This window comes from Buteo buteo, chromosome 27 (genome assembly GCF_964188355.1).
Source record: "Buteo buteo chromosome 27, bButBut1.hap1.1, whole genome shotgun sequence".
Lineage (NCBI taxonomy): Eukaryota > Metazoa > Chordata > Aves > Accipitriformes > Accipitridae > Buteo > Buteo buteo.
This window is the reverse complement of record NC_134197.1, coordinates 14,222,213-14,243,964: the sequence shown is the minus strand read 5'-3', so window position 1 is coordinate 14,243,964 and position 21,752 is coordinate 14,222,213. Positions and strand designations below refer to the sequence as shown.

The window sequence follows — 21,752 nt, the reverse complement described above, 5'->3', positions numbered from 1 at the left end:
AGAAGTCCCCCACAATCATACCCCATTTGTTGGGCAGTTCTTTATGTAGTGGCTAAGTCTTCCACAATGAAAGCAAGTATATGATGGTGGACGTGGACCCAAGGGTTTCTTCATGTAACTAAAAGTTTTTTGGGGAAAAAAGAAAAAGCTAGGCACATGTGTCTCTTGTTAAAACACACATCTCTGCCCTTTATCCATAATCTTCAAAGAACAGTTTGGACATGATCAACACTAACTTGATTGTATCATATTTATGGCAGGACTGTATCACCAAAGCTTTTATTTCATCTTCTTCGGAAGCACTGGCTTCAGCCAGATTGGCAGTCTGTTTAACAGGTAATTGTTGAGGATTTCTTGGCTGGGCAAAGGCATATGAGCAATCCAGCCGGTATGTGCGAACGAAGCATAAGTTTACAAAGTGCTGAAACGGACATGGACGCTGTGTCCTTGTACGCTGGGAAAAAGAAGATAAGAGCCTGACAAACAACACCTGGATGCTGAAGAATGAACTAAGTAACTGCTGGATGCCTCGTGAAGAAGCTTGCACAGCCAATAGAGAATAAGATAGTGTCGCGTGAAATGGGGTATTGTACCAATTAGAGTAATGATCAAGGCGCGTGGACATAGAAGCTTAGCCAATAATAACGCTGTAGTTAGCGCGTGTTATCACCTTTTTCTATATAAACCCTGTAAAAACCTGTAATAAAGGAGAATGACTATACTCATATTGAGATTTCATCGTTACTCCGGGACCGACCCCCACTCCGACATCTGGTAGCAGAGGATGGTTATGCCCGAGTCAATTCTCCAAGACTGTGGTAAGCAGCGAGAGGAGGGGAGTGGGAAACTAATCAGCTGGGAGAAGTGCTGCTTGGGTGCATAGTCAGAGCAGACAACGGTGCGAGGTGACCTCTTGCCTCCCAGAGGGTAAAGCAGAGCAAGGAAAATAGAAGCTGTAGCAGGATAAAGCTCAGCAATGGAAATAGAAGCTGCAACGATGTTGCTCACAAGTATCCTCTCTAAGGGAGGGGTCGAGACAACGGTAAAACAACTTATCAAGTTGATGAAATTAGGACAGCGATGGGGTCGCTTTAAAGACACCCACATGTTGTTCTCTGCCACAGAGTGGCGTGAACTGGGAGATAAGTTATGGGACGAGATGATTAAGGGGAGTCGTACCGCAAAAGCTTTCGGACAGACTTGGCGAGAAGTAATGAATCACCTTCTACAAATGATAGCAGAAAAAAAAATGGCCAAGGCTGCCTCCGCAATGTTGGGGCACTGAGACTACTACTCCTGCGTCCACACGTATTTTTGACTCGGAAACCACGAAAACCACTAGAGGGGTTGTTGCCCCTATGAAAGTGTCAGCTACTGAGCTTTTAAATAATTCACCTGGCAACCCAGAAACAGGACAGTGCAATCTTCAACAAGGGAGTGCCGATTGCCGCCCGAGGGAATCTCAGCCCCTGTCAGTATTGGTAATAGACACTAAGCCTTCCTCCCCGGAGGATGAGGGAAGCCCGGGAAAAGATCAAGAACCGCCGCACTCCCCCCCTCCCGCCCCCCCCCTTTCCGCCCCCCCCTCCACCGCCTTGCAGTGGTCCGTGTCAGCCGGCCATGCAGCGGCCACCGCCAGCCGCGGCCGCGGCCGGCCCCCGGGCAGAACCATCTGCGCCCCCACCACCATCCTTTAATCCATCCCGCCTCTCGGAAACAGAGACAGTGAAACCAACTGCACCCGCAATAGACACGGAGCCGCCTGCAGTAGCCTCTGCAGGCAAGAGGGAGAGGCATTGGAGGGGAGTAATAAAAGATGCCATTATAGAAGGGACTATGCTCCAAGCATTCCCAGTTATTGCATTAAATGGACAGAAAACATGGGAAGCGTTTGACTGGAAGGTCATTGAAAAATTAAAGAATGCTGTGAGTCAGTACGGAATCAAATCTGCGTTAGCTCACCAAATACTGCAATTCATTTTTTCTGCTGATACGCTGATACCTCAAGATATTAAACAGATAGCATGGTTAGTTTTAGAGCCCTCCGAAATGCTAGTGTTTTTCCAACAGTGGGAGACGCTCTGTGATTGGGAACAAGCAACACCACGACAACAAACAGATCCCTTATGGGGAGTAACCACACAGATGCTGATGGGTACTGGACCCTTCGCATCAGGGAACGCTCAGTTACAATGTATCACTGAGGTTCATCACCTATCACAGATCTTGGCATATCAAGCTTTTCTTACCATACCAGACAATCAGGTGAAACAGGAGCATAAAGAACCTTTCGCACAGTTTATTAATAGACTGCATAGGACAATCTATGACCACCCTGACATGAACGAGGACATGAGAGAAAACATGCAGCTCCACAAGGAGCTACAAAGAAGCTCAACGCCAGTAAGACACCCTTGGTCAAGTGTTTTAACTGTGGCAAAAGTGGACACATTAAAAGCAAATGTACAGCTTCTGCTGAGAAAGATGACAATACCACTAAGAATACAGGAAGAAGGGAAACTTTACACCGAGCACGAAGGCCCCTCGCGCGATGACACAAATGCAAGGAGCTTGGGCTGCCAGCCCTCAGGCAGCCTCACAACCACCAGATCTGCCACTGCAGAGAGCTCCGGAGTGGACATGGAAACCGCAGTAGACATTCAACATAAAGGGACCATTGGGGTTTGGGCTTAGTGCATTTGTGATGGGACGATCTTCAACAGCTCTAAAAGGAATCCTGGTAGTCCCAGGGCTTATTAATGCAGATTATTGTGGGACTGTGAAAATTATGATTCATGTTTTAATCCCTCCTGTTTCTATTCCTAAAGGTACCAGAATAGCACAATTAGTTCCATTCAGGTCGTGTGTTCCAAACCCAGGTGAAGTACAACGTGGAGATGGTAGATTTGGCTCCACAGGGAAACCACAGGTATACCTTGCCATGGACATAACAAAAGGTAAACCAGAAAAGGTAGTGCAATTGGAAGGGCCTGACGGAGTTCTCGTCAAGAAACTGATGACAATCAATACAGGAGCTGATGTTACGATTATTTCACAATATATTTGGCCTCCATCATGGCCATTGATCAATCCAAATTTTGGCATTGCAGGGATAGGGGGCACACAAGCCACCTTAGTAAGTCAGCTACCAATTACATTTGTGTTCCCCTACGGTGAACACGTTACAACACGTCCATATGTCATGACTACCCCAACTGAATTGTTTGGCCTCATAGACCATGATTTATTGAGCCAAATGAAGGCAATGTTAGTGACCCATCCTTTTTAGGAGCAGTCACTGAGGGGCAGCCAATCCTGAAAATTAGCTGGAAAACAGATGAGCCTGTTGGGATTGATCAGTAGCCGCTAAATTCTGAAAAGCTGCTAAAAAATACAAAAGTTAGTTGAGGACCAATTGAGAGCGGGACATGTTGTTCCTTCTACTAGTCCATGGAATACACCAATATTTACCATTCCCAAGAAAACTGGGAAATGGAGACTGTTACATGATCTCAGAGCTGTGAATGCAGTGATGCACAGTATGGGAGCCCTGCAGCCAGGTTTGCCGTCTCCAGTTATGCCTCCAGAAGAATGGGATTTGTTAATTATAAATCTAAAGGACTGTTTTTTCACCACTCCCTTGCACCCAGATGACACTGAACGGTTCGCCTTTTCGATACCATTGATTAACAAGGCAGAGCCCTCTAAGAGATACCATTGGGTCGTGTTACCGCAAGGAATGCGCAGTTCCCCCACGATGTGTCAGGTGTATGTGGCCTGGGCATTAGAGCCTGTAAGAAAGCAGTTTCCTCAGTTAATTATTTATCATTATATGGATGACATCTTGATAGCGGGAAGGAACTTGCCACAGGATGAAATTTTAACTCGATTACAGGACATCTTAAGCTATCGCGGAGTAATAATTACTCCTGAAAAGGTGCAAAAGTCAGCACCTTGGAAGTATTTGGGGTGGCACATAGATGCTAGCAATGTTAAACCTCAGAAGGTTCAAATAACATCAGAAATTTCAACAGTACATGATGTTCAGAAGCTTGTGGGAGATATCCAGTAGGCGTGGAATCTTTGCGGTATCACTAATGACGATATGGCCCCTTTGGTAGAACTCTTGGGTACAAGCGCACATGCAGATGAGAAACGGGAAATGACAGGAGAACAGCAAAAAGCCTTAGAATATATATCAAAGAAAATTGCATTTAGCTTTGCATCCAGATGCAATGAAGATTTACCAATAATGTTGATGATCATTAATACAAGGAACTCTCAGAGACAACACCCTTATGTGGTAATTTGTCAGTGGGACACAAAGCGCTCAGATCCCTTGAGAATTTTGGAATGGGTCTTCTTGGCCATGCAACCGGACAAATCTATTGTAACCTGATTGAAATTATTTGCACAACTGATCATTAGGGGAAGAACGAGGATTACAGAGATTGCAGGGGCGGAACCAGAAATGTTACTAATACCTCTGGTAAAATGGTATTTGGAATAGGGAATCCGGCATTCTGTAGCGTTACAAGTGTCATTAGTGGGGTTTGGAGGTACGATAAGTAATCAATATCCAAAGCGTAAGTTGTGGTCACTATTGGAACAGCAAACCTTTGAGCAAAAACCATGGAGGTCGGAAACACCTGTACACAGGGTAACAGTGTTTACTGATGCTGGAAAAAAGACAGGTACAGCCGCCTGTACGTGGAAAGATGCTAACGATCAGTAGTGTGACCATGTTGAAAAGGGACAGCCTAAGGATTCTTTACAGATGTTAGAATTAAAAGTCGTAATTTAAGCACTGCAGCATTGGGCTAAGGAGCCGCTGAATATCGTATCCAATTCTCTTTATGTAGTTGGAGTAGTACAAAGGATGGAAAAAGCAATGGTAAAGGAGGTCACAAACAAAAGATTGGGAATGTTGTTTTTGTGATTACTATGCGGCTTGAACTCTCGGAGTGTAGAGTATTTTATAACGCATATAAGAAGTCATCAAAAACTACCAGGTTTGTCAGAAGGAAATGACAGAGCTGACCAATTAGTTACAGCGGCATGGGAACCTCCTCCAGAGAATTGTTTTCAACAAACACGGCAATCACATGCGTTCTTGCACCAACCCTCTAGGATGTTAACAAAGCAATTTGACTTACCACTCACTGATGCCCAAGGTATCGTTAAAGCATGCCCCGATTGTCAAAAGAAGGGGCTGGGCTTGGGCTGTGGGGTTAACCCACAAGATCTCTTGCCATTACAGTTGTGGCAAATGGATGTCACCCATGTCACGTGGTTTAGTGCAAAGCGTTATGTGCATGTGTGTATTGATATCTATCCTGCTACCATGTGAGCCACGGCACAAACTGGAGAAAAGACCTTACATATTGAATGACATCTTCACACTTCTTTTGCAGTGCTAGGTGTGCCTAAAGAAATTAAGACGGACAACGGTCAGGCCTATGGTTCTACACAATTTGCTCGATTTTGTAATTTGTGAGAAAGTCACCATGGTACGGGTATTCCACATCTTCCCACAGAACAAGCTATTGTCAAACAAGCCAACCAAACCCTAAAGAGCATGCTGCAAAAAACAAAAAGGAAGAACCCAGGGCTTACTCTCAGAGGAACGATTGGCCAAAGCCTTATTTGTGCTAAATTATCTTAGATTGACAGGTGATCACAAAGACCCACAAATGGTAGTGCATCATGCTCTTTTACAGGCAGAAAGGATGCAACAAAGTACAGGAATCATGGTAATGTATAAGGACCCAGACTCCAGGAAATGGTGCGGACCAGCAGAAGTAAAACTTATTGGGAGAGGGTATATGTGTCTGCTTACAGATTGAGGCCTTTGCTGGATCCCGGCTAAGTGGGTCAAGCCATGGCTTCACACTGATGCTGGACCCGGAACTGTCCCAACGGCAACTGACACGGCACCAGTGGGTGCTGGAGCCACTGATCCAACAGATTCCAACTAATAGAGTATTACACTTTAGAGGACTAGCAGACATTGAGTCCTTCAGAAGAGGTTTTTAGAACAGCGTGCCTTATTGTATATAGAACTTGCTTTAGGTAAAAAGTGTGTTAAGCATAATTTGGTTAAACATAGTGTGATTACAGGAAGACAGTGTGGGGTAAATGTAAAAGTTAGTTAAAGCCAAAATTAGGGGTAAGGTCTATTTCCATCAACGACCTGGGAACAAGGTTGATTGTGTTTCCACAGATACAGGCCCACGACGGACTCCTCTTTGATTTGTACGACCATCATCATCTGGAGCATCATAGATGGTGTGGCAATATGAATACCACCTCAGTCAAAACTAATGTATAGGACACCTTGGTTAACATAACAGGTCAAGATTCTCTGTGCATCGCAACCACATCATACAGCCCACGAACCAGTAGACAAGATGGCTATGACTCGTGCAGCACGCCTGGCCAGCAAACGCATGCGTCATAGATTGCAACCAAGGCGGACTTTTGGCACCCGCTGGCCACGTGTGCTAAAACCCGTTCCTCTGCAAATGTATAGATACTGGGATTTTCCGAAGAGCATCGGGCTGGTATACAGTGAGGCCATCGTTGCCTCCGTGGGGATGCCCACAGAAAGCTGGCATCTACCGATTGCTGAGCTGAGTTCGCGGAGCAAGATGACACAAGAATGTATGGATGGTTCATCTTCCTCATAGTCCTCATGGTTCGGGTCATTAGGGGTAACAGTTTAGCTTAAAGAGTTATGGGCATTGTTGTAGTTATTGTGATTTTAGCTATTAGCAATTTTACCTTGTTCAGCTTGTTAAGGAAAAATGACATCCCAAGTTATTAAGCAAGCCTGCATTGCTCAAAAACAAAAAGGGGCAATTGTTGAGGATTTCTTGGCTGGGCAAAGGCATATGAGCAATCCAGCCGGTATGTGCGAACGAAGCATAAGTTTACAAAGTGCTGAAACGGACATGGACGCTGTGTCCTTGTACGCTGGGAAAAAGAAGATAAGAGCCTGACAAACAACACCTGGATGCTGAAGAATGAACTAAGTAACTGCTGGATGCCTCGTGAAGAAGCTTGCACAGCCAATAGAGAATAAGATAGTGTCGCGTGAAATGGGGTATTGTACCAATTAGAGTAATGATCAAGGCGCGTGGACATAGAAGCTTAGCCAATAATAACGCTGTAGTTAGCGCGTGTTATCACCTTTTTCTATATAAACCCTGTAAAAACCTGTAATAAAGGAGAATGACTATACTCATATTGAGATTTCATCGTTACTCCGGGACCGACCCCAACTCTGACAGGTAATTATTTGACGCACACATTAGAAATGCATTTAAGCCCACACAGCCAAAGTCAACACCATTCACCCCATCCTGCAAAGAGCAGCACAACGCTAGCTGAGGTTGCATGAAAACAGCAGTTTACGTAAAATATAGCTGTACTGAAGAGGTTCTGGGGAGTCCTTACGCAATTACAGGGTGGATATGTGCCTGTTAACTTACATGAAAAGAGCATCCTAGGGCACTCAAAACCGTAGGCTTTCTTTGTGCCTTACATTAAGAGTTGTGTAACCAATCCAATTTTCTTCCAAGTGGACTGAAGCCATGTGCAGCAAAAATTACACTCTCCAGTATTTTTAAGATGATTTTTAAGATCCAGACTAGTTGAAGGAGAAGACATCCACTGTACGCTTAACTGAGAAAGATGTATGCAAGGATCATTATTTACATTTTCCAGCATTAAAATGACACACAACTTAAGATTTGGGGAAGTTGTTTTTGCTTGCTGAAATTCAGCTTCTGACACAGAAGCATTGTTTAACCTTCAGGTGCACAATCTCTCTTAAATGCTCCACAGAGCCGATGGGGATAGGTATGTCTTGTGTCCCTGAATACCTGGGACTGGGAAAAGGCCTTGTTGAAATGTGTCTTCACAGCCTTAAAAAGGATGAGACACCCAGCAACCATCCTTACCATGTGTATTCTAAGATAAAAAGAAATAGTGGCAACACTGTTTATCATGGGGAGGAAGAATACAGCTGGAAAACTGTAAAGAAAACCATGTAACAGCAACACAGGGTTCTGGATGCAATGTATGTTATTTCATTAAAAACGACTTGAAATAAAACCTGATGGTTGGTGGGAGTTGTGCATAGTAAAATGTAGCTGGAGTAGGGTCAGAATACTTAAACCAGGGAATTAGAAAGATATTTTGAACATTGGCATAAATAATACAGATTGTAATTCAGAAGCAGAGCACACAAAAAAAAAAAACCCTCCTAAGGGAAGATTCATAACGGCGTCTTTCATACACAGAGTATTTCTTTCTGTGGAGGTGAGAGCAGGCTGAAAACCACAGAAGACAGCCAGGAAGAGCAGAAAATTCACTGCAGTAAATACACAAATTGCAAAGCATGTTCTAGCTTGACCTCACACAGGGTCACATGTACCCTCATTTCCCAAGAGCTGGTGTGATGGGTACACTCAACCCCATAACCAAACTAGCCGTAGTTTGGTACAGGTTCCAAAGGAGGTAAAGGAGCCATAGCCGGGCCAAGAACTCATCTCGTTTCAATCTCTTCTCTGAAAACCCACAAAGGAGCCGAGTGACCTAGTGAGCACTGGTGAATATGACCTTGGAACACTCATCATGTGTTTAAGACATGAGTAGCAGGTGGCTTTTCCAAGACTCATTTATCAATGAGCAAAGAAAGTTGTGGGTACAAGGAGTCTCATCCATACCCTTCCCATCGCATGTAATTTGACTAGGAGCCAGACACTTTATCCCATAAATATGACAGCCTAAGTGAGCCTTCTTTGAGCTCTCCCTGCTAGGCAGCTTGGCTGCACGGCAGTGATCTCCCCTTGAGCTGGGACACCTCTCAAGGTTGCTCCTTGAGGCAGAGAGACCTGTTCTCAATGGCAGATCTTTGCTAAGTGACTGATAGCATGCTGAATTAATACTAATGAAGCATTACTAATCCATGTAGCTACTTAATATTAACTGTTGTAAATTTTGTAGAGATAATTCCATTAGACATAAACTGTTTCCCAAGCCTGAGACTAAGATTGGACCTAGCCACACCTAGGCTCCATAAGGAGTTTAGAAAGCAAGGGGGTTCCCTCTGAACTTCATGACTCAACGGGAGGATCTTCCTTACCCTTTTGCGTCTCTGGTCTCTGTGTGAATCATTCCAGCTCAATTCTAACTCAATTCTCTTTTGTACATTTCTTCCATGCAGTAATTAAAAAGGTGAACCTTGTCATCCAACTTACTGAACCTCTGCAAACCACTGTTAAACTTTGTTAAATTAATAAATTTATTGAACTCTGTCAAATTATTATTTTACCTCAATAAAACACATTGATGCTTTTCTCCTTCTGAGCGAGGTGCATTCTGCACCTGAGAGATTGTCGCAGTTGGCAGGATCCTAAATCAGGACTCGCAACAGCTGGCAGCACAGCTTGGGTCGGGGGAAAGGCATGCATCAGACCTCAGGGCTGAGAGAGGAGCACAAGCATCTGCCAAGGTCCCCACCCCAGTCAGAAATGAAATTTCTCCAGGCAGGGAGAAAAGGAAAAAAAAAACCTAAACCACAGATTGAAATTTGAACTGGCCAGTTGAGACGTGCCAGGTACACTGATGTGACCTTCTTGGCCAATCGGGATTAAATGACCACAGATCAGATTCGACAAGGCTATAAACAGGGTCCCGCTGGAGGACATGTTGGAATCAGTCCTCCTCGGAGCAGCGGGTCTGCAGCTGGGGACTCCCCCTTGGGTCAGGGCACTGCCTGAGGGTAACTCCTCGAGGGAGAGAGCCCTCAGCTTTTAGGTTAGTGATATGTGCATTTTGAGTCATCACTTTTAAATCTCAAGGATTCTTAAGTCGGCTGTGCAGTACTAATTCCCCTTACATCATTGAACCTGTGGTTTATAAAATGTTACTGGAGTTCTAACTAACTTTTCTATGGAAGAATAAATCTGAGCTTTAACACCTATTGGATTTGGTTATGCGTGCATCTGTAACAACACCCTATAAATATTAACAAAGGAATCACTGACAAAACCATGCAGACAATCTGCAGCTTCATGTATTCCTGCGGGCAGACTTCAGAGATTTCACCTGGAAAAAAAAAAAGACAAACAGATTTGGTTCGCTCTAAGGAATCAGAAGCAGATTGTTATTAGAAGGATGGAATAATCCACCTGGTGTTGATTTTATGTTCTTTTCCATAAGCATCTTTTGCTTTCCAAGCATATTTATTTAGGTGTTCAGCGAGCATGAAAGGAACAGCTCCAATGGTTGGCAGTTCTACCAGTACTGGCTGTCCAGGAGAAAAAGCTGGTTCTCCGGGACCACTGAGAGTCTGAGGCTCTGGGGTTAAAGTCAGGGGTTTAGGACAAAATGCATTCAGTTAGGGGCATCCATTTATCCCCCAACAATCACTGACCTGGGTAACTGTATCCCAAAGGCGTTAATGTTACCAAGGCCATAGGTACCGATTGGGTTTCCCCCAAAGCATTTAAGTTAATTAGGTTTTCAGACAAAGTCAAAATTCCACATTGCTCTGCCTCAGCCCACATCAGTGTGGTGATTTGTGCCCCCATATCAATTAAAAAGCTTACTGTTTTTTTCTATGGTCCTACAGCCACAGTAATCAATAAATCCCCTCTCAAATTTAAGGTGAGTTGTCTTATAAACATCCATCCTCCCTTTCCCCCCTCACCTTCGGGGAATGGAGGATCTGGTTTCCCACTGCCTTTGTTTCTTCATCAGCTTCTTCCCCGAGGTCTATCCATGGTAGGGCACTAGGGGCTGGTTCAAAATTGACTTTTCGCCCCAACCATCTCTGTACAAGTTTCTCCAACTTCTGGGTTGGAAGTCCATCCATTAGATCTTGGGGAACACCTCTCTGGAGCCCCAGTTGCCACCATTCCTGGTGGCTTAGGGACTTCCCTCTCCCAGGCTCAGTAAATCGGACCGATTTTGAATCCTGACTTCTCTTGACCAGTGCTGACCACCCCTCACCTTCTTCCGTGGCTCGTATGGCCCTGCTTTCAGGTCTTTGCCAGGATCCACCAATGGGACCATATTTCCTCCCAAAGTTAATTAGCTCTTGGGCTACTTCCCCCCACATCCACACTTTTCTCCCTGACCTCCAGTGACTGGGGGTCATTACTCCCTCTAGAGCAGCTGTAACTCTGTCTGCTACAGGGCTTTTTTGTATCTTCCCCTGTACTTAGATCCCAATGGGTTTTAGAGAATCTGGAAGTCCTTGGATTAGAGAAGTCATCCATTCTGGATCCACAGGCATCATCATTGGAGAGCCCTGGTTAGATTTAAGCTCCCTATCACACATCATCTGCAAACAAGCCGCCTTTTGCACATTTTCTACCAGTTGATCTACCGTACCTATTATAGCTAGGGGGTCTCCCCTCTCCAAAGGGTTCAGCCCCCTGGCCCAATATGCTTCCCTCTGTGTCAATGACCATGAGGCCTGATAATTGCTGGTAGTTAGAAACACACCTGCACCCCAGTATCCTTCTGCTTCCTTCTCTGACAACAAGATTCCATCTCCTCCTCACAACGGTACTCTCCAAACATATTCTGTTTCTGATTGCTTTGGAGTCCTTGCAAAATCCTTCCTTAATTTTGCTAACTCAGTCACTGTAAATGGAACCTGTTTAGTAATAACTTGGGGATGATCATCATTATGTGCCTCATACAAATGCTCAGTTTTAACGAAGGGATACATATGAGGAGCATTTTCTACTGCCTCTTTTGCTCTCTGTAAGTCCTCCTGGGGATAGATTTGCCTAATCCTTCTCTCTTCTAACTTTGACTCCACCTTTCCACACGAGTCGCTTGCTTTCCACAATTCTTCTCTCAATGCTTCCTTTAGTTTAACATTCTGGTTTCTTTCCTCCTCTAACAACTGCTTGGTCTCTTTTAACTGCTCTTGTAGTGATTTAACTGCCATTTTCAAGGAGTCTATCATGGCATCGTCTTGACACAGTCTCTGCCTCCTATATTCCACAGCCGCTGCCAAACTCGCTCCCAAAACTGCACAAATTATTGATTTTCCCTTCCCAGGCCCAACTTTAGCCTCTTTCTGCAACATCATGTTCCTATCCACTACACTCTGTGGTTGGAACCGACAATTTTTTGCCCATTGTCACCACTGGGCAGATGGGTGAGCATGATAGGTTCCCCAAAAGTCATCCAGTTTATCTAAATCCCTGTTCAATACTTTTGTGGGGGAATAATCATGAACATCTATCTATAGATGTGCTGGCACTCATTTTACCCAAGAGGGATTATTTCGTCCTGAGAAGGTCTCACCTTAAATTTGCTACCACTATTCCCCCCCTCCCCGCCTCGCTCTCAGGAGGTCACACCTTTAAAATTTCCATAGAGACTTGTCACTCATTCAATTCTATACGTCTCAGTCATACGCACACAAGAGTCTCTGACAAAGCAACTGGGGACTTTCTGTTTCTCCAAGAATCCTGTACATGATGCCAATTAAAATGTCACATGTCGGGGGATGCAACGAGTCTACGGAATTCCTGACAGTTCGAGAACAGCGTGACCTTGAGCAGCTTGCAGTGTATCCTTGAGAGTCTGGAAAGATCCGAGAAGACCAGTACAAAAACAAGATAGTGATAAGAAGAACCGTCCTAACAAACTCACCAGTCATGAATTATTAGTTACTAACCAAACCAATCATATACTAACACATACGCTAAAGAAGGGTATAAAAAGGTGTGTTAGAACAATAAAGTAGCCATTTTGCATGATCTATTACTTGTCATGTCCGTCTCTACCGCGACAAATCGTGACCCCGACGCGTCTGAGCGAACAGATCATCTAACGGTGATACACCTAGCACTAGCGAGAAGTATACCAGTGGCGACGAGAGCTGTGAAAGAGTGTACTGGCAGCGAGACAAGCTGTGGAGATGAAGCCCGGTGAAGCTGAGAGCAGTGGAATCTGCCTGGTCCGGACCTGAGCCTAGACACCTAATAAGGTGAGCCACCGGGGACTAAACTGTTAGAATGGGGCAGCAATTAGCTAAGGAAGAGGAGATGATTTTGTCTACCTGGAAAGCCCTATTAAAAAGAAAAGAGGTTAAAACCTCAGAACAAAACCTGAGAAGGATTTTATTATGGTGTAAGACCCAAGGCTTTCAAGCCACAACACTTACTGCGTTTAGTGTGGGTGCATGGCAATCTGTGGCCTTGAAAATGTTTGATGAGATCTCTAAAGGGCAGAAAGAGCTGTGCGAGTTGGCTGTCATATGGTGGTTATTAACTGAGACTCTGAAAGAATGGAGAGCAGAATGTGATGCGAAAGATCAGCAAAAGAAAGATGAGAAATCAGAAAATGTTAGCAAGGAAAAAGCTTCTGCTCAAGTAACAGCTGCGGCCAATGCTGCAATCTCAGCAGTTGCGGGCAGAAAACCCCTCACGAGCAAAATCAGATCATACCCTTATCCACCTCCTCCTCCTACGCCATTAATTACTTTACCGGGCAATGAGGGGCCCTCCTTACCTACTGGTGCAGCAGCAGAAGGGGTGACTCCGTCAGCACCCCTCGAGGAGAAAAATGTGGCGATTAACACCGAGCTGGAAAGTGCGGGCTGTACTGAAATTGAGGGCCGAAAGGACGGTGAGAGTCAAACTGAATGTGAGGGCCGAACGGAAAGTGAGAGCCAAAATGAAACTGAGGCAGAAAAATCTCTAATTGACGCTATGCAATCTCTGCAGCTCGCAGATGGAACCATACCAAAAGAACCCCTGCCATGGACTCTCCCTCCATCCACAATAACTGTAGTCCTGAGATCCCCTGATCAATTTTGGGAGGGAGTTAGAAAATATGCTGCCAACTCTGGCAACTGGGATCTAGTAGAACGCCTCAGCCCGTGCTCTCTAACACCAGCATTTCTAAAGCCTTTAGATAACGCATCAGAGGCTCCTGTTACATTTCCTGTTTTCAAAGCTGCTGCAGGCACAAACCGGCATGATCAGCACAATCCAATCGGCTGGAGAGTAGTGCAGGATTTGCAGAATAAAGTACAAAAATTTGGAATCAATTCTCCTGAGGTGATGCAACTTATTCGTATAATCAGCACAGATCTGCTGTGTCCATATGACATTATGCATCTGGCACAAGTGCTGTTTCAGCCCGTACAATTGCAAGTATTTTAATCCACTTGGAGGCAGATGGCACGCACAGCGGCGCTGCATAATTCACGACTGCCACAGGATGACCCGAGATTAGGCCTTGGAGAGGATGCTTTGCTTGGTGAAGGGCAGTATAGTAACCCTCAGCTGCAGGCTACATGGCCTCCAATTGCTCTCGAACAAGCACAAAATATAGGCCTTATGGCAATAAAGCGACCCATGGACATGGCAGCTCTGAAGCAAAAATATGCCACTATCCGCCAAGGCCCCACAGAACCCTTTTTACAATTTGTAGAAAAAATATCTGCTGCCCTGGAAAAACAGGTAGAAGATGGGGTCTTAAGGCAAATTCTATACGAACAGCTGGCAAGAGATAATGCTAATGAGGACTGTCAAAAGATCATACAGGCTTTACCAGGAGATCCTTCTGTCCCTGACATGGTCACTGCATGTTCTAAAGTTGGGACACTGGAACACACGGTGACCACCATAGCCAATGCTATGAGAAATTCTGGAAAGTGCTGTGGGTGTGGCAGTGAAGGGCACATCAGTGTAACTTCTCCACACAAAACATCACCAGGTCAAATTTGCGCGATGGTTTCGACCCCCTACCCACCAGTAACAATCCCTAAAGGTACTCGTATTGCTCATCTTGTTCCTTTTTTGAGTTCTGTTTCAAGAGCAGAACAGCAACTGCGATGCGATGGAGGCTTCGGCTCTACGGGACCCCCTCAGTTCTGCTGGTCTCAGACTGTCTCATCATCCCGACCACATGTGACGTGCACGCTGTCGAATCACGGAAGATCGCTGACTACAGTAAGGCTTGCAGGGTTCCTGGACACCGGAGCCGATGTGACTATTATAGCCGACTATCTGTGGCCACCCACCTGGCCCACAGAGGAGGCTGGTATGGGAGTAGTGGGGCTGGGAGGCTCTGCGCGAGCAAAGACGGCAGACACACCAGTTCTGATTACCAATCCTGGGGGCAACAAGCAGTTATTAAACCATATGTGACGGCAGCTCCCCTCAATTTATGGGGGAGGGATTGCTTGTCACAGTGGGGGGTGAGGATTACCACGGGTTTTTAACGGGGGCCACTGTGCTGCAGGGTGTTAGGCAACCCACGCTTGTTTTAACCTGGTTAACAAATATCCCTGTGTAGGTGGATCAGTGGCCCCTACCAATTGAAAAATTAAAGGCCCTGCAAGAATTGGTAGCAGAACAACTCGCTGCTGGACACATGGAACCATCTCACAGTCCGTGGAAGACTCCAGTGTTTGGGATCAAAAAGAAAGCAGGTAAATGGCGATTTTTGCACGACCTGCGGCAGGTCAATGCTGTCATGGCCACGATGGGGGCTCTGCAACCAGGCATGCCTTCACCTGCCATGATCCCTCAAGATCGGGAAATCATGGTCATGGACCTTAGGGATTGGTTTTTTACAATTCCATTAGCTTCCCAAGATAAAGAAAAATTTGCATTTTCTGTGCCTTCTATCAATCATGCAGAACCAGCAAAAAGATCTCAATGGAGAGTTCTGCCGCAGGGCATGAAAAATTCACCAACCTTTTGTCAGTGGTTTGTTGCACAAGCTCTGTCACCTGTAAGGGAAAAATTCCCCACTAGTTATCGTTATCACTATATGGATGACATTCTGTTAGCATCAGACAACAAGGAGCAGTTGAATGACAGGAAAAATTTGGCCACGAATTCGCTACAACAATATGGGTTAGTTCTTGCCCCTGGAAAAGTGCAAGAAATAGCACCCTGGAAATATTTGGGAATGACAATTACAAACGAGCAGGTTGTGCCCCAACCTGTGAAACTGAACCTTGCGGTTAAGACACTCAGTGACGTACAGAAATTAATGGGATCCATGAACTGGATCAGGCCCTATCTTGGACTGACCAATTCGCAGTTACAACCTCTATTGGACTTATGAAAACATTCCGATGATCCAACAGAACCCAGAATATTAAATAAGGAAGCGTTCAATGTAATTCACATGGTGGAACAACATATATACAAGAAATTTGTTTCTCGAATCGATCTGTCTCAATTGGTACAAATCTTTGTACTAATTGACAAATCTGTGCCATTTGGTGCTTTGGTGCAGCGGAATTCTGAGTGGGATGACCCATTACATATTTTAGAATGGATGTTTTTATCATTCTGGCCATGAAAAACCGATCCTGGCTTGTTTGAACTTATTGCTGATGTAATCCTAAAAGCCAGAAAACGATGTGTAGAACTAATGGGCCGTGATCCAGCTACGATGGTTTTACCTGGTCAAAATTACGATTACACCACCTATGGTAAATTACAGAGGCAGAGGTAAATTGGTGGTAAATTGGTGGTAAATTACAATTACGAGCTGCAAGCGGCTACGGCGGGTTTTCAAGGCCAGATCTCGTCTCATCTACCGTCGCACCCGCTCCTGAAATTTGCTTGAGAAATACCATTGGGTCAGAAAAACTTAATTCTATTTTTTCTACTCCTGTAAATATTGTAACTGACAGCTTATGGAGCTAATTTGATTTCTCGACTAGACAAAGTGGCTTTGACCGTGTCAGACAATCAATTATTCTTTGATGTGCTTTTAGAACTCTGGAAAAGTATTCAACTACGAACAGAAACTTATTTTATCGTGCATATCCGGAGTCATCCCACTTTCCCAGGGTTTTATACGGAAGGGAATGCCAGAGCAGATGCTCTTGTTTCTGCTACGGCTCTGACCACTGTTCCTAACATCAAGCCACAAGCTATATGATCATCGCATCAATTTTTTCATCAAGGTTTTTGAGCTTGACGAAGGCAGTTTGGTTTGTCCCATGCTGAAGCTCGCTCTATTGGAGCTGCTTGTCCCGATTGCCGAGGAATTCACGCTCTGGTGTATTTTGGTGCTAATCCCAGAGGTAGACAAGCTTTACAGATTTGGCAATCTGATGTTACTCATATCAATGAATTTGGCAGACAAAAATACGTTCGTGTTTCTATCGATACTTATTCTCACGCTTTGGTAGCAACAGCACATCATGGAGAAACAGGAAAAGATGTCATTCGACATTTCCAGAAGGCTTTCTCTATGCTTGGGGTGCCTCGCCAAATTAAAACAGACAACGGCCCAGCATGAAAAGTTTAAATATTTTTTAATCTGTGGGGTGTTACTCATGTCCCAGGAATTCCCCAACAGAACAAGCGATGGTTGAGCGTGCACGTGGCACGTTGAAGCAGCAGCTTCAAAAACCAAAAGGGGGAATGGTTGGGGAACCACCACAGGCATGTTTAGATAAAGCAGTTGATGTTCTTCACTTTCTCCAGGATGGGGAGAATTCTTCCCTTTCTCAACACTTCTCTCTGTTCAACACGGAATTTACAAAAGGGTCTCAAAGTCCATGTTAAAGATTTAATTACTGGTCAGCGGAGTGGACCGTGTGAGCTATTCACCTGGGGAAGGGGTTCTGCTGGTGTTTCCACAGACGCTGGTCCTCGCTGGGTTCCTGCTCGGTGTGTTCAGCCCGGATTGGAACCTGCCTCTGGGTGAAGGATGGGGGGTCTCACAACCTCAACAAAACGTTTGGGTCACTTTAGCAAATGTGACACACCAGGACACCTTGTGTCTCGCCACCACGACCCCTGAAAATCCATTCTTGACATGCTCGGTAGGACGACCTGTGGACACCTGGCCGAACCCGCTGCAGATCCCGAATCTCTGGAGTTCTCCAAAAAGTCATACAAACAACCAGGATTGTGCGTATGCGCATCTTTCACCCAGGAACCCCAAGAGTTAGAATTATTAGGATCTGTAATGATGGATGCTTGTGTGTTTTTTAATGACTCGTATGGCAATACTGCTCACTGAGGCCAAAATGTTAATGCAACGAGTAGTCTCTATCGCGATGCAACTGCACGGTGTAATTATACCTAATTATACCTAATTCTTCACCATCTTCTGTTGTTTCTTTTGCGCGACCTCCCGGTGTGTTCTTAATCTATGGAGATCGTGCCTGGGGAGGCATTCCATCTAAACTGAATGGAGGCCCATGTAGCCTCGGACAATTATTAACACCAAATATGTTAACGATTCTGAACGTGACTCGAAAACATCGACGAGTCCAAAGGTCTGTTTGTCAGTTTAGCAGTTCCCGTCAAGATGACGTTGAATTCTGGAATCGAGGCCGGATTTTAGCAGCCTCCGTGTTGGCACCAGGAGTTGGCATTGCAAATGCCTTAAGAACTTTAAATAATTTAGGATGTTGGCTTCGTAAGCAATCTAAGGCGACCTCGTTAGCGTTAAGCGGCCTTCTAACTGATGTTGGTCGTGTTAGACATGCTACGCTACAAAATAGAGCTGCGATCGATTTCTTGCTTTTAGCACAAGGACGCGGTTGCGATGAGTTGGAAGGGATGTGTCGTACGAATCTATCTGATCATTCCGAATCCATTTTCAGTAGGATTCCACAATTAAAGAAGGGAGTCGGGAAGCTGACAGAAAGCGATGAATAAGATGGGCTGACCAAGTTGTTCGAGGGTTGGGGATGGTCTGGATGGTGGAGATCTCTGCTCAAGACCGTGGGGGTCGTTCTCCTGGTGGTGGTAACTGCGCTCCGAATGTTGCCCTGTCTTTTCAGCAAAGGGCCCTGCAGAGGGTGGCTGGGACGATATTTTTAGCCCAAATACAAAAAGGGGGAATTGTCGGGGGATGCGACGAGTCTACGGAATTCCTGACGGTTCGAGAACGGCGTGACCTTGAGCAGCTTGCAGTGTATCCTGGAGAGTCTGGAAAGATCCGAGAAGACCGGTATAAAAACCAAGATAGGGATAAGAAGAACCGTCCTAACGAACTCACCGATCATGAATTGTTAGTGACTAACCAAACTAATCCTATACTAACACATCCTTTAAAGAAGGGGATAAAAAGGGGTGTTAGAACAATAAAGTCGCCATTTTGCATGTTCTATTACTCGTCATGTCCGTCTCTACCGCGACAGTCACGCACCAGTCAAAGACCGGGGTGAGGTTTTACTTCTATTCTCGGGAACAGAATTAAGACTCAAAACTGAGTCAAGTAACTTGATTTTCCTGACAACGGGTTCACAAATGCAAGGGAAAGAGAAATAAAGAAAATAAAGGAAGAGTGAGTTGCAACAGCTCCCACCACGGATCTGCGGCGTTCTGACCGTCCGATTCATCTTCCAGTCCAGTGGGAGAACATTCCATCCGACGCTGGTTGTTTCTGCTCTTTTATTGGGTCGCCTTGTTGTAGATCCAGACTTCTTATTCCAAGAGCCGTTTTGCTTCAACAAAATGGGTTAGGGTTAGGGTTAGGGTTAGGGTGGGGGTGCGCATGCCCAATGTCCTCACTGGGGGTTCTCCAGGAGTCTTCGGTGGTCTTGAGGGGTCTCCAGTCCCCTCTGTCTTGCCGACCCCAGGTCTGGGCGCACGCGCAGGGGTTGGGTGAAAGTTTCTTCGAATTCGCTCCACATTCCGGTTCCTCAGAAGACGGGAGACGTCTGGTCTTTTGGTCCCGACGGTCGCTCTGTTGGTGTCAGTGGGTGGCTTAATGTTGAGATAAACAACGGACACGGTCTATTCCCGTCTCTTCCACCACCCCACGACTCGATATCGCTGTCTCAGGGATGGTTCTCCACGGGGGCAGGAAAGAGAGAGCTGGAGAGAGAAAGAAAGGAAAGAAATAGCGCAGGAGATCGATTGCATACAGCATAAGTGGTCGGATTTTCCGAGGCTCCCTCTTCACCGGTACGGAAGATTCAAAAAGTATCATGTGATGGTTATATATAACATAGTATATATATTTTATATATATATATAATACTCCTCTCCACTGGGCAGAGGAGCTGCTCTTCTCTCGGCAGCGCCGCCTCCTCGCCATCGACTCCTTCCATCCGCGGAGCCCAGCCCAGCTCAGGACCAGCCGGATGGGGCCCTTACTCTTCCCCCTCTGGGCACCCTCCGGGGGTCCCTGGGGCTCCAGGGGAACCTGCCGGGAAACAGGCAGGAGGAATCGCAGATGTTCCCTCCGGAAGGAATCGCGGATGGTCCCTCCGGAAGGAATCGCGGATGTTCCCTCCCTCGGCTGGGCAGACACACTTTTTCCAGCAGCAGCATTTCTCCACTCGGAGACAAAATTCCATCTAATTCTCACAGGTTTGGGTCTGATGATGAGACGGGACACCTGGAGAGGGACAGGCAGGGATCTCTTGTACCCCTGCGGAGGGAAAGGATTCCGCTGAGTCCAGAGAGGAACTGCTCCTGCCTTTCCATTTCCATTTCCATTTCCATTTCCATTTCCATTTCCATTTCCATTTCCTTTTCCATTTCTATTTCCATTTCCATTTCTATTTCTATTTCCATTTCCATTTGCATTTCCATTTCTATTTCCATTTCCATTTGCATTTCCATTTCTATTTCCATTTCCATTTCCAATTCCATTTCTATTTCTATTTCCATTTCCATTTCCATTTCTTTTTCTATTTCCATTTCCATTTCCATTTCCATTTCCATTTCTATTTCCATTTCCATTTCCATTTCCATTTCCATTTCCGTTTCGATTTCTATTTCTATTTCTATTTCCAGTTCTATTTCTATTTCTATATTTCTATTTCTATTTCTATTTTGGTTTCGATTTCGATTTCAATTCCTTTCTATTATTTCTATTTCTATTTTGGTTTCGATTTCGATTTCAATTTTGATTTCTATTTCCATTTCCATTTCCATTTCCATTTCCATTTCTATTTCCATTTCCATTTCCATTTCCATTTCCATTTCCATTTCTATTTCCATTTCCATTTCTATTTCCATTTCCATTTCCATTTCCATTTCCACTTCTATTTCCGTTTCGATTTCTATTTCTATTTCTATTTCCAGTTCTATTTCTATTTCTATATTTCTATTTCTATTTCTATTTTGGTTTTGATTTCGATTTCAATTCCTTTCTATTATTTCTATTTCTATTTTGGTTTCGATTTCAATTTTGATTTCTATTTCCATTTCCATTTCCATTTCCATTTCTATTTCCATTTCCATTGCCATTTCTATTTCCATTTCCATTTCTATTTCCATTTCCATTTCCATTTCCCTTTCCATTTCCATTTCCATTTCTATTTCCATTTCCATTTCTATTGGAAGGAGACTCCGCTCTCCTCTCTGCCTGCCCCAAAGGAGCGCGACGTTCCGATGCCAATCCCCGGGGACATCGGACTGGCCGGAGATGCTCTGAGATCCACGCAGGGAACTTCCCCCAGTTCCCAGAGACGGGGCGACATCTCCGGGATCAGCGAGGAGCTGGCTGGGAAAGTCCTTGGGCCGAGGGAAACGACGGCTGGTGCCCAAAAAAGGCCAAAAGAAGTTTCTCCTCCAGTTCCTCTGGATTTTGTTGTTGGGGGCAGTTGTGGGGCAGGGGGAAGGTCGGATCTCACCGTGGGTCAGGGATTAGGGGGCAGTTGTGGGGCAGGATGGATCTTGCCGTGGGGCAGGGATTAGGGGGCAGTTGTGGGGAAGGTCGGATCTCGCCATGGGTCAGGGATTAGGGGGCAGTTGTGGGGCAGGGGG

At 45.2% G+C, this 21,752-nt stretch overlaps 1 pseudogene; it reads right to left on the bottom strand.

The window, feature by feature from the left end:
• LOC142045126 (uncharacterized) overlaps nt 1–19,666 on the bottom strand; it is a 37,038-nt pseudogene extending 17,372 nt beyond the window's left edge.
• Between the last annotated feature and the right edge of the window lie 2,086 nt (nt 19,667–21,752).